The sequence below is a fragment of the Watersipora subatra genome, chromosome 8 (genome assembly GCF_963576615.1).
Source record: "Watersipora subatra chromosome 8, tzWatSuba1.1, whole genome shotgun sequence".
Classification (NCBI taxonomy): Eukaryota; Metazoa; Bryozoa; class Gymnolaemata; order Cheilostomatida; family Watersiporidae; genus Watersipora; species Watersipora subatra.
In genome coordinates, this window is record NC_088715.1 from 24,652,212 (window position 1) to 24,663,930 (window position 11,719).

An 11,719-nucleotide genomic window follows, 5' to 3' on the forward strand; every position below is an offset into this window, starting at 1 on the left:
AGAAGTTGCTAACTTATTTTTTCATACTTATGAGATATACCTGATACAAGTTAGTAATAAGTATCGGCTTAAAACTGGCGAAGCTTTCTAAACTATGAACATTCTTGTACAATTCAAATGGCGAGCAGACAACTTCTTAGTTTCACCGCATGACTTCATCTGAGTTCTAGCTTATACAGCGAATTCATTTTCAGGATCTGCCATTGGCTGGTACTTTAACTTCACTTTCTCCTACTTACTTTCAGAGTGTTTGTATAAATTTCATGAAGCTGTCACTTTTTCTACAAGGATATATACGTTTGAAGGAGAAAACGTACCAACCGAGAGGGGCTAATTAGGAACAACATGGCAGTAAAGCCTTGTCAAGCTAGCATACTTGAAAGATGTATTGAAAAGAAGAATACAACCAGCTAGAATAATTGTTAACACCACAAGGGAAAAAAGACAGCTTATTTTTAGTCATTTTAATTGGATTATTAACTGGCAAATATTATGAAAAGCTGCATCATAACGGTATTCCTAGAGTTGACAACTAAAGCAGGTGCTACTGAGTCTACCATGAGTGTAGCGACTGCAATGCACATCTGAACACATAAATGAAACAAATAGTGCTGCAAAATGGAAGATAGTAACTACATCACTCCATGATTCAAGCTGCAACAAAAATACCATAATTACAAACGCATGATTCATAAGACAAGACAAAATGAGTCAGCAAAAGGTGATGGCAAAAAATACATTCATTAATATTAGTGTTCTATCTGAAGCTGGAGAGTGAATTCAACACTTTTCACAGCTGCATGATTGAGAAGAAGTCCTTTTAAACTGACTCAAAACGAATGGTGTTAAAAATGGTTTGCATCCCTTTGTTGGCAAGAATATGTTTTCCTCCAAAACTGTTCAAGTTACACAAAACAATAATGGGTGATGAAATGGCATGATTCATAATATAGTTATGATATACATGTATGATGCTGAGATAAAAAAAATTCATCTGGACAAAAATTTAACCACTGCTTGCTAAATAATATCGCTATCTGGTTTCACCAAGAGACCATCACCACTAGCTATAGAAATAATGACAGCGTCCCGACCCGAGAGTATAATCCAAGTCTACAGTAATATGTAATTCCTTTTTCTCACAGCGAGTCCAGAAACTTCCTTAGTTGCTCATGCCAAAAGCCTGGGTTGTCGAGATAGCAGGGGTGTCCAGCTTTAGGAATTACACAGAGCTGAGGACTACTGGGTAACTTCATAAGCACTCTTTGGCTCGCATCTCCGATAGCATGGTCATTCTCTCCTTGAACCACCAGAGCCTTCAACTAGAGAGCAATTACTAGTGAAGATCAGTGAAACAATATTTGTCTAAATGTTTGTTGTTTATGAGTCAATTACATCAATAATTTGATTTTGCAACTAAATTAATGACGCTAAAACGAACTTTGAAACTTGGCAGATTGTTTATTACGAACTGTATTATAGATTCAGTATAAAAATTAAGGTTTTCAACAGCAAATAAACTGTGATCGCTGTGGTAAGTACATTTACATTACACACATTGATAAATCCTGATATCTACTGGTATCTATGCTAATAAATCCCCCTTAGTCATTGTGTCTGTCTGTTAGTCTGTGTCCCCATTCTCACATGTTTGTCTGATTTTGTACAGACTTCACAAGCATATGCTCCGTGACTTTCACCAAGTCACTAAAAATGTTTGGTATTAAAACTCATTGGAAGGTTTCTAAGAACCCGCCTCTTAAACATGGATTATATACTCAAAAATCACTTTTACATGCATCAAAGACAATTGCCAAGGACATGTGTTAAGGACAATTGACTTCAATGAATGTGTACATGCTGTGAAAGGAGTGTAGCAACTTGTGTTGAATATCTACTTGTATACTGAAGGCTACCTGACTGAAATGCAAGAAATCTCAGACAAACCCTGGCTTGCTGCTTAGACATGCAGTTGTCTTTCTAGACAATATAACATTCCACTACTTGCAAATTGTCACGCACTAATTTTATGATTGTACGTGAATATTCCATCATTGTATAACAACATGATCAAATGTCTAAGATGTTGTCTAAATTGCTTCTGCAGCATACACAATCTATTTAAAAATAACTTTGTTGTTTCATAAACAAGTAATAAACACATTGTTCTGCATCAAGCTTGATTAAAACATATTTACAAATATTTTTTTTATTTTTTAGCTAGTGTGTTTTTGGTTTTCAGGTAAATGAATTTATAGAAGCAAAGTTGCAGTTGCTACTATTAGCATGACAAAAGGAAAAAGCCTCTATGAGTAATACGCAGTTTAAAAAAGAACACGAGCAGATAAGTCATAACACCTACAAATTACAGTCGGGTGTTGCTATGAAACAATCTGCAGAATATGTGAGTTTCTGTTATATACACATATCCTTGGTGTGGATCATAAATATATCCATGTATCATTAGATAGGATATCATGGGCATTCTTTACAGTTTATATATACCCATGAACATAGAGTTGCCATCTACACACAACCTTAAGTGTTATTCAATTGACTAGGTAGCAACTCTATGGATTAGTTGCAAATAAATGAAAGAAAAGCTCTTTCAGTATTCACCAACAATGTCTGCCCTGCAGATATCATAGCCTTTAAACATTAATTACTCACAAAGACATTTCTACAGCTTCTAATGATACACGCGCTGATCCACTGCCAGCAAGGTCTCTCTAACACTATCATCGTGCTCTAGATTACTGTTTCTTACAATAGCCTAGAGCACTATCATTCTAATCTAAGCCACTGCAAATCTTTTCTGGTTTTGGAAATACGATTGGAATCCCAGGAGATTCTAAAAGCACTTGGCTGAAACTTGACTTAAAAAGCAAGATTTTAAATTTAATTATATTATGATGACATGAATGAACACCAACTACTCTATATCAAACTAGTTTGATTTAGCTTTCGAGAAATTAAAATTAGCCTCATTGAGAGAAATAAATAGGCATGAACTTTATTTCCACTACTCACAGCAATTTAAACTGTGAGAGGTTATAAAATAAGCAGCAAGGAATTTTTAATGAGTTCTGAAAATGCAGGAACATGAAATATTTTCTTGAAATCTTTACTATATTAAGATTGTTGCTCATCTATCTGTCTGAAGACATGGGTGAGGGTTGAGAAAAAGATTGCATTATGCAGGATTAGAACTTCTTTAGGCTAGAATACTTGTACCCTATACTTACATGTATTGGTTCATGAAACAAAAGTTTGTAACTGATTTGCCTTGTTTGCACAATTATTGTAATACATTAGTAGTCATTACTGTTGTTGATAACTTTTGCAGACTAACTCGGATAGATATTGAATATCAGCTTTCATTCACTAGGTTTCCTTGCTTCGAATGGATTTAGAGTTGACTTCTGCCGATAAACTTGAACCTATCATTTTAACGGGTTGAAGTTGCACTTTATCTATCTTTCCAAAACTAGCGATGTACTCCTCAAAACAGAACTTCTTAAAGTGCGCTCGCTCTTTGGTCATTGTAACTGTTTAGTTCACTTTTCGTACACTTGTTGCACTAACTCAGTACCTGAGAATATTTGTCTTCATATTTTCCTTAATGCTGCCCCTCATATTACAAAACGTCATCACAATTTACTACTTGCTGTACTGTTATTACTTTCAAAGTCGAAAAAATGACAGTCGCTTTTAGTAAACAAAATCTTTGTCAAAGCCCAAAGAGTTAAGCCTAGGAAAAGTTTGGCACCAGTTCAGTAGGAATCTGAACAATTGGTAGGGTTAGTTATTTAATGAATAAGGTAATAAAATAAATAGACAGGTAGTTATCCCCTCATTGTCATATGAGTCAAACCATTATTGGCAATAATAGTTATAATATACCGGAATTGCAGTGTGATGGAATGCGCTGAGTTTTTAACTTTTACTGGGAAGCGTACCCAGGTATTATCGATCCAAATATATACACAACGAGCGTTTTTATGATGTTGAATAGTAGTCCCACTGTAAATAACTTCGCACATATTTAGCAAACTGCAATGTCGACGAATTCATTCTGATTTTTCAGCTCCGAAGATTTGTAGTGAAAGAAACTGCGAATCCAGTCAAAGCATGGAAACCCAGTAATTATAGTTGGTGTTCCTTAATAAACTAAGTGTTGAATAGCATGGGTCCAGAAGAAATAAACAGATCTGATTCTAGAAACTAGTACAGAAATAGATTTAGGAGCAAAGAAACACAAGTGAAATACTCACATTGATCATCGCTTGTAGTGTTTCAAAGGGTTTGAGGGAAAGTTATATTACTTCACAATAATCTGAGAATTTCACCAGAATAATCTTTTAAAATAGTCATTGGCATCTCCAATCCCGTAATAAACATGCAGTGAAGTATGATGACATCTGAGAATTAGAAGTTGTCTACTCAGAGCCTTGAGTGTATCGCAGCATCAGGTTATCATGTATGAGTTATTATTTTTGTAATATTACACTCCATCATGCATTGCTTTATATCACATTATATTATATCATAATACATATGATAAGAGATATTTTGTTAAAGAGAGAAACTCAGTAAAGAAGTACCGGTCGTGTATAAACTAGGTTAATATATGATTGCTGAGTACGCTATTCTCTATAGAAGAAAATTCAGTGAACTTGTCATAGATCTAAAAAAGCCAGAGTTTTGAAAAGATGACAGCTGTCAACATGTGCTTCCAGGTGTTATTAGCCATTTTAGTTACTGACCAATGATGTAGATTATTTCTTTGTTTAGTGTTAGGGCATAAAATTTACTAATAAAATGACTCCAAAACACTTTACTTCTGTTCTTTTTAACAAGTAATACATTAGTGTAAGTCAGTCTATGTGATTTGACTTACCCTAGGATACCTTATCGAAATTAGAATAACTTCTTTCACAATTTTAAAATTCTGAATGCTTAGGTAAACATTACATTTTTTAGTAGTACATAGTAAGATAATAAAACATATAAGTTCTTATTATCATGCTCACTGTTACTTGTCAAGTTTTAGGTTTGAAAAATTTTGAAAGAAATTAATAACTTCTTTTTCCATACTTATAAGATATACTTGATGTAAGTTAGTAATAAGTATTGGTTTACAACCAGCAAAGCTTTCTAAACTATCAACTAAATATCCCTGTCTGGCTTCACCAAAATACCATAACCACTAGCGATAAAAACAATGAGCGCGTCCCAACCCAAGAGTATAATCCAAGTCTACAGTAATATGCTATTCCTGTTTCTCACAGCGAGTCCAGAAACTTCTTTAGTTGTTCATGCCAATAGTCTGGGTTGTCGAGATAGCAGGGGTGTCCAGCTTTAGGAATTACACAGAGCTGAGGACTGCTGGGTAACTTCATAAGCACCCTTTGACTAGCATCTCCGATAGTATGGTCATTCTCTCCTTGGACCACCAGAGCCTTCAACTAGAGAGCAATTACTAATAAAGACCAGTGAAACAATATTTGTCTAAATGTTTGTTGTTTACGAGTCATTTGCATCAATAATTTGATTTTGCAACTAAATTAATGACGCTAAAACGAACTTTGGAACTTGGCAGATTGTTTATTACAAACTTTATTATAGAATTAGCATAAAAGTTAAAGGTTCCAACAGCAAATGATGCGTGATTCCTGTGGTAAGTATGGTAAGATTACACACATTGTTAAATCCTGATATCTACTAATATCTATGCTAATAAATCCCACTTAGTGATTGTGTCTGTCTGTTAGTCCGTGTGCCCATTCTGTGTTTTCACATGTTTGTCCGATTTTGTACAAACTTCACAAGCATATGCTCCGTGACTTTCGTCGAGTCACTAAAAAAGTAATTGCTTTTTAAACTCATTGGAAGGTTTCAAAGAGCACGTCTCTTAAACATGGATTATATACTTAAAAATCACTTTTACATGCATCAAGGACTATTGCTGAAGACATGTGTTAGGGACAATTGACTTCAATGTGTATACGGATTGTTGCCATGAAACAGGGTAGAAACTTGTGTTGAATATCTACTTGTATTTTTAAGGCTATCCGATAAAAAATGCAAGAGATTTCAGACAAACCCAGGCTTGCTGCTAGTACATTATAGACATGCAGTTGTCTTTCTAGACAGAATATAACATTCTACCACTTGTACATTGCCATGCACTGATGTTATGATAGTCTGTGAATATTCTAGCATTGTATAACAACATGATCAAGTATCTAAGATGTTGTCTAAATTGCTTCTGCAGCAGTCACAATCTATTTAAAAATAAATTTTTGTTGTTCTGTAAACAAGTAATAAACACATTGTTCTGCATCAAACACAATTAAAAACATATTTACAAATATTGTTTTTATTTTTTAGTTAGCGTGTTTTTGGTTTTCAGGTAAATAAATTTATAGAAGCAAAGTTGCAGTTGCTACTATTAGCATGAAAAAAGAAAAAAGCCTCTATAAGTAATATGCAGTTTGCAAAAGAACACGAGCAGATAAGTCATAACACCTACAAATCACACTAGGGTGTTGCTATGAAACAATCGGCAGAATATGTGAGTTTCTGTTATATACACATATCCTCGGTGTGGAGCATAAATATAACCATGTCATTAGATAGGATATCATGGGCATTCTTTACAATTTATATATACCCATGAACATAGAGTTACCATCTACACACAACCTTAAGTGTTATTCAATTGACTGGGTAGTAACTCTATGGATGAATTGCAAATGAATGAAAGAAAAGCTCTTTCAGTATTCACCAACAATGTCTGTCCTACAGATATCATAGCCTTTAAACCTTAATTACTTACAAAGTTATTTCTACAGCTTCTAATGATACACGCGCTGATCCACTGTCAGCCTCTTGAACACCATCATCGTACTCCAGATTACTGTTTCTCACAATAACCTAGAGCACTATCAATTTAATCTAGGCCGCTGCAAAATTTTACTGGTTTCAGGTAGTATGATTGGAATCCCTAATGATTCCCAAAGCACCTGGCTGAAACTTGACATGAAAGACAAGATTTTAAACTTCACTATGTTATGATGACAGGGACACCAACTACCTTCTACCACACTAGTTAGATTTAGTTTTTGAGAAATTAAAATTAGCTTCATTGAGAGAAATAAATAGGCATGAACTCTATTTCCACTACTCACCGGAAATTAAACTGTGAGAGGTTATCAAATTACAAACAAAGAACTTTTGATGAGTTCTGAAAACACAGGAACCTGAAATATTTTCTTGAAATCTTTACTATAATAAGATTGTTGCTCATCCATCTGTCTGAAGCCATAGTTGAGGGTTGAGAAAAAGATTGCATTATGCAGGATTAGAACTTGTTTAGGATAAAATACTTATACCCTATACTTACATGTATTGGTTCATGAAACAAAGGTTTGTAACTTATTTGACTTGTTTGCACAATTATTGTAATACATAAGTGGTCATTACTGTTGTTAATAGCTTTTGCAGACTAACCAGGGGAAATATTATAGATATATATATATATAATATCTATAATATTATATATATATATATATATATATATATATATATATATATATACTCATGCTACAGACAGTACTGTTTCGGCTATTGAAGCCTTTTCAGTGCAGCTATATATATATATACATATATATACATACATATATATATATATTTATATATATATTTATATATATAATATATTATATATATATCAGGTTGTCATGTTTGAGTTGTTATTTTATTAATATTACACTTCATCACGCATTGCTTTATATCGTATTATATTATATCATATTGCATACATGTATGATCAGAAATATTTTGTCATATATAAACATAATATATAGTTAATAATCTAATTAATAAAATGTAATATAGTCGGTTAATATATGATTGTTGAGTACGCTATTCTCTATGGTAGAAAATTCAGTGAACTCGTAATAGTTCTAAAAAAGCCAGAGTTTTGAAAAGACGACAACTGTCAACATGTGCTTACAGGTGTTATTAGCCATTTTAGTCACTGACCAATGACGTAGATTCTTTCTTTGTGTAGTTTTAGGGCATAAAGTTTACTAATAAAATAACTCCGAAACACTTTACTTCTGTTCTTTTTAACAAATAATAAATTAGTGTAAGTCAGTCTATGTGACTTGAAGTACTCTAGGAGACCATATCTAAATTAGAATAACTTCTCTCACAATTTTAAAAATCTGAATGCTTAGGCAAACATTACATCTTTAGTAGTACATAGTAAGATATATCACTAGCTACAACACACACAGAGGGAGTGCATGAATTCAAAATTTTCAACAATCAACAATGACGTAATGACTTCGTGCCAACAATCACACGCACTTGATTCTAGAATACGACAAGCGAGGTGTGTTCGTTCAAAGCTATGACAGATATTCTTTTCTGCCTTTTTCTCTTCGCATTATCCATGCCTATTTCTATCATTACTATGGTGGCCAGTGTGATTGGGCAACTTATTTTACTCGGAATCGTCTGCTCTCCCATGCTATTCCTGCTGAGGCGAGTAGACCATTACTAAGGCTTATGCTGGTTGACTTTGTTAGTAAATATTTTGATATAGCTCAAGTTTTTACAGAAGAATGTAGATTATAGTTGTCCAACTGCAGTACTGTGTGTATCTTATAGGACCTGAGGCTATTATATCATTTTTCCTTTATGTGCAAAAAACAATAAGTACACAACCTAATATTCCTATCAGTGCATCGAGCAAAACAGAATATTCTAGAATACCAAACACTTCTGTAACAGCTCTGATATAATACTGCATAATGTTTTACAACTCTATCATTCACTACATTGTTGATGTCATCAAACAGGAAGTTTATATTAAGTTATTCTTATCTGATTAATTATATCAGCAGTTTAAGGGTAACATTAGCTATGTCCAATTTGATGCAATATTGAAATCAAACATGAGTGTGCTTGTGATGGGTTATTTACAGATATAATTATTCTGCTTGTTAGTTGGTTAGTTTATAAGTTTAGATGGTTAACAACCTACTGAATATGTAACTTCAATTGTACCGACATATAAGAAAATGTCTGCCTACATATTGGTACCCAGCATAGGCGAAGCTTTTCTATGAAATCATTTCCGTGATGTCATATCAAAAGGTCATCCTGCTTTAAAATATTAGTTATATCTGTTATATGAGATTAAGTGCTAACTTTTCGGTTAAGAAATTAGTAGTATACTGGTTAAGTAACAATAAAATGATAATTTTTAAATAAATTATAAATGGGATATTGTCAAAACAAAGAGAAGACAACATCTATTTTTTTCCATAGCTAAAATAGCCAGTATAGTTGTGACAATGACCAATTATTTTTAATGTTATTTAGATACAGTTATGATCAGGAAAAGGAGATTAGACTTTTCAAAAGACAACTCAGTTTGCATCAAGTAGTGTTTCCATCCCCTCCACAAACTACAAGGTTCGTGCCTTCATTACCTCCTATTAAAGAGGTCGAAGAGTTTGAAGAGGTCAAGGAGACCATGCAGTTTGAAAGGAGTGACAATGCTGAATGTAAAGGTGAGAGATATAAAGTTGAGATTTAAATAGAGTAAATAAAAACAGTCTTAGAAAGAAGCAAAGCCAAGTTTCGCCAATGTTTGGTTTGAATCTGGGAGATTCTTCCCCTAGAGTACTGATAAAGTACAAGTGCTTTTATAAAGCTCTAGTAATCCATCTTTCGTATCCATTTCATCCTAGCTTCTGTTGTCTACGTCTCTGTTTATACCCCTTACCATGTCCACCTCCATGTCGACATTCACATCTACGCTTATGTCTGTTTCTCTATCTACCTTTGGATCTATTTCTACCAATACATCCACAGATAGTTCCATGTCAATGTCTACATCTGGTTTTATGTGTATGTCCATATCCACTTCCATCTTTACATCTATGTCCATGTGTTCATTTATGCCCATATCTATGTTGACAACAAGGTCTACATCTACATCTATGGCTATGCATATGTCCCTGTTTATATCGCAGCCTCTGTCCGCATTCATGTCTAACTGTACATCCACATCTATGTCGGCGTCTAATTCTAAGTCCATGCTGATATCAGTGTCAATTTCCATGTCTACATCAATGTTTATGATTATGCTTTTGTCCTTGTTCAAGTCTGTGTCCATGTTCATTGTAATATCCACGTTTATGAGCGTCTATGTATCCACGTATGTTCTTATGTCTGAGTTTATGCCTTTGTCCTTGTTTAAGGCTATATCTAGTTTCATGTCTATGACAACATCTGTCTAAATCTATGTCAATGCTCATGTGTATGTCTGTGCCTATGTTTGTAACCATGCGCACACTCAAATTCCCATCGATATCAATGTCTATGTCCCCATCCATGTCTACAGCCGCCGCCATATCCACATCAATGCCCATTCACCCATGCTCATCCTCTTTCCATTCAGATATTTTTGGCAAAACCCTTGCCTATGCCTGTGCCCATGCCTATGTCCATGTACAAGCACATGTACTGTAAATTTCTATGTCAATAATAACTTTCATGAGTTGAAACTATACATTGAATAGTATATGTTTATCTTACTTTGTACTAGTGTTAGTAAAATTATTAACCAGGGTTTATTAATAATAATATGATTTTATCATTATTATACTAGTTTACTATTGTGTTACAGTTGATTGTTCCGGTGACAATGTGGACTTTATGGAAAAAGATAGCTGCGAGGAACAAAAAGGAATACATAGTAAGATGCTTCTTGACAAAGAGATAACCAGTGAATATCAACTAAGGAGAGTCAAAAGAACAGATCATCTTAATGACCAAGAAGCTGACTCTATCAGTGTAACAGTTAACACTTATGAGGGCAGCGCTGCCAGTTTTAATCCTACCATAGATCCAGAGAGTGGCTTCTTTGACATTTCAACTACTAATTCTGCTGTGAGGCAGCTAAAATCGAATAAAAGATGCCGTGGAATTTCATTATTTACTTCTTGTTTTGGTTCAAGATAATGTTAATGTTATTTGAGTTGTTGTTTAAATAATATATATTTATTTCATTAAGAATTACTTGTTAAATCATAACTAACAGTTGCTATAGACTTGTAATTATCCCCCTTGACTTAGTCAAATGCGTAACTAGCAAGAGTTATTATTGCTGCTGACAGCACTGCTGCTGCATCCTCAAAAACTCACATCATCAGTTCTGAATCATAGTCATCATTACTTGTCAAGTTTTAGGTTTAAAATATTGAGACAGTGTTTCATATCTTTTTTTATTATACTTATACTTGATATAAGTTAGTAATAAGTAGTGGTTTACAACTAGCAAAGCTTTCTCAACTATCAAAATTTGTGTTAGTCAAATGACGAACAGACAACTTCTCAGTTTGACAGCATGAGTTTGCTGGAGAACTAGTTTTTCACAGATAATTTGCTAGTCAGGATCAACCATTGGTTGGCATTTTAACTTCTCTTTACCAACTACTTTCAGAGTGTTTTGTACAAAATTCTTGAAGATCTTACTTCTTCTACAATTATATATTGGGTTGATGGAAAACATTTTACAACATAAAGCAGTTACCACGAAAAAATACAGCAGGAAAGCCATGGCAAGTTAAAACATTTCTAAGATGTATAAAAAAGCAGAATACAACAAGTTAAAACAGTTGTTAGTACTACTATG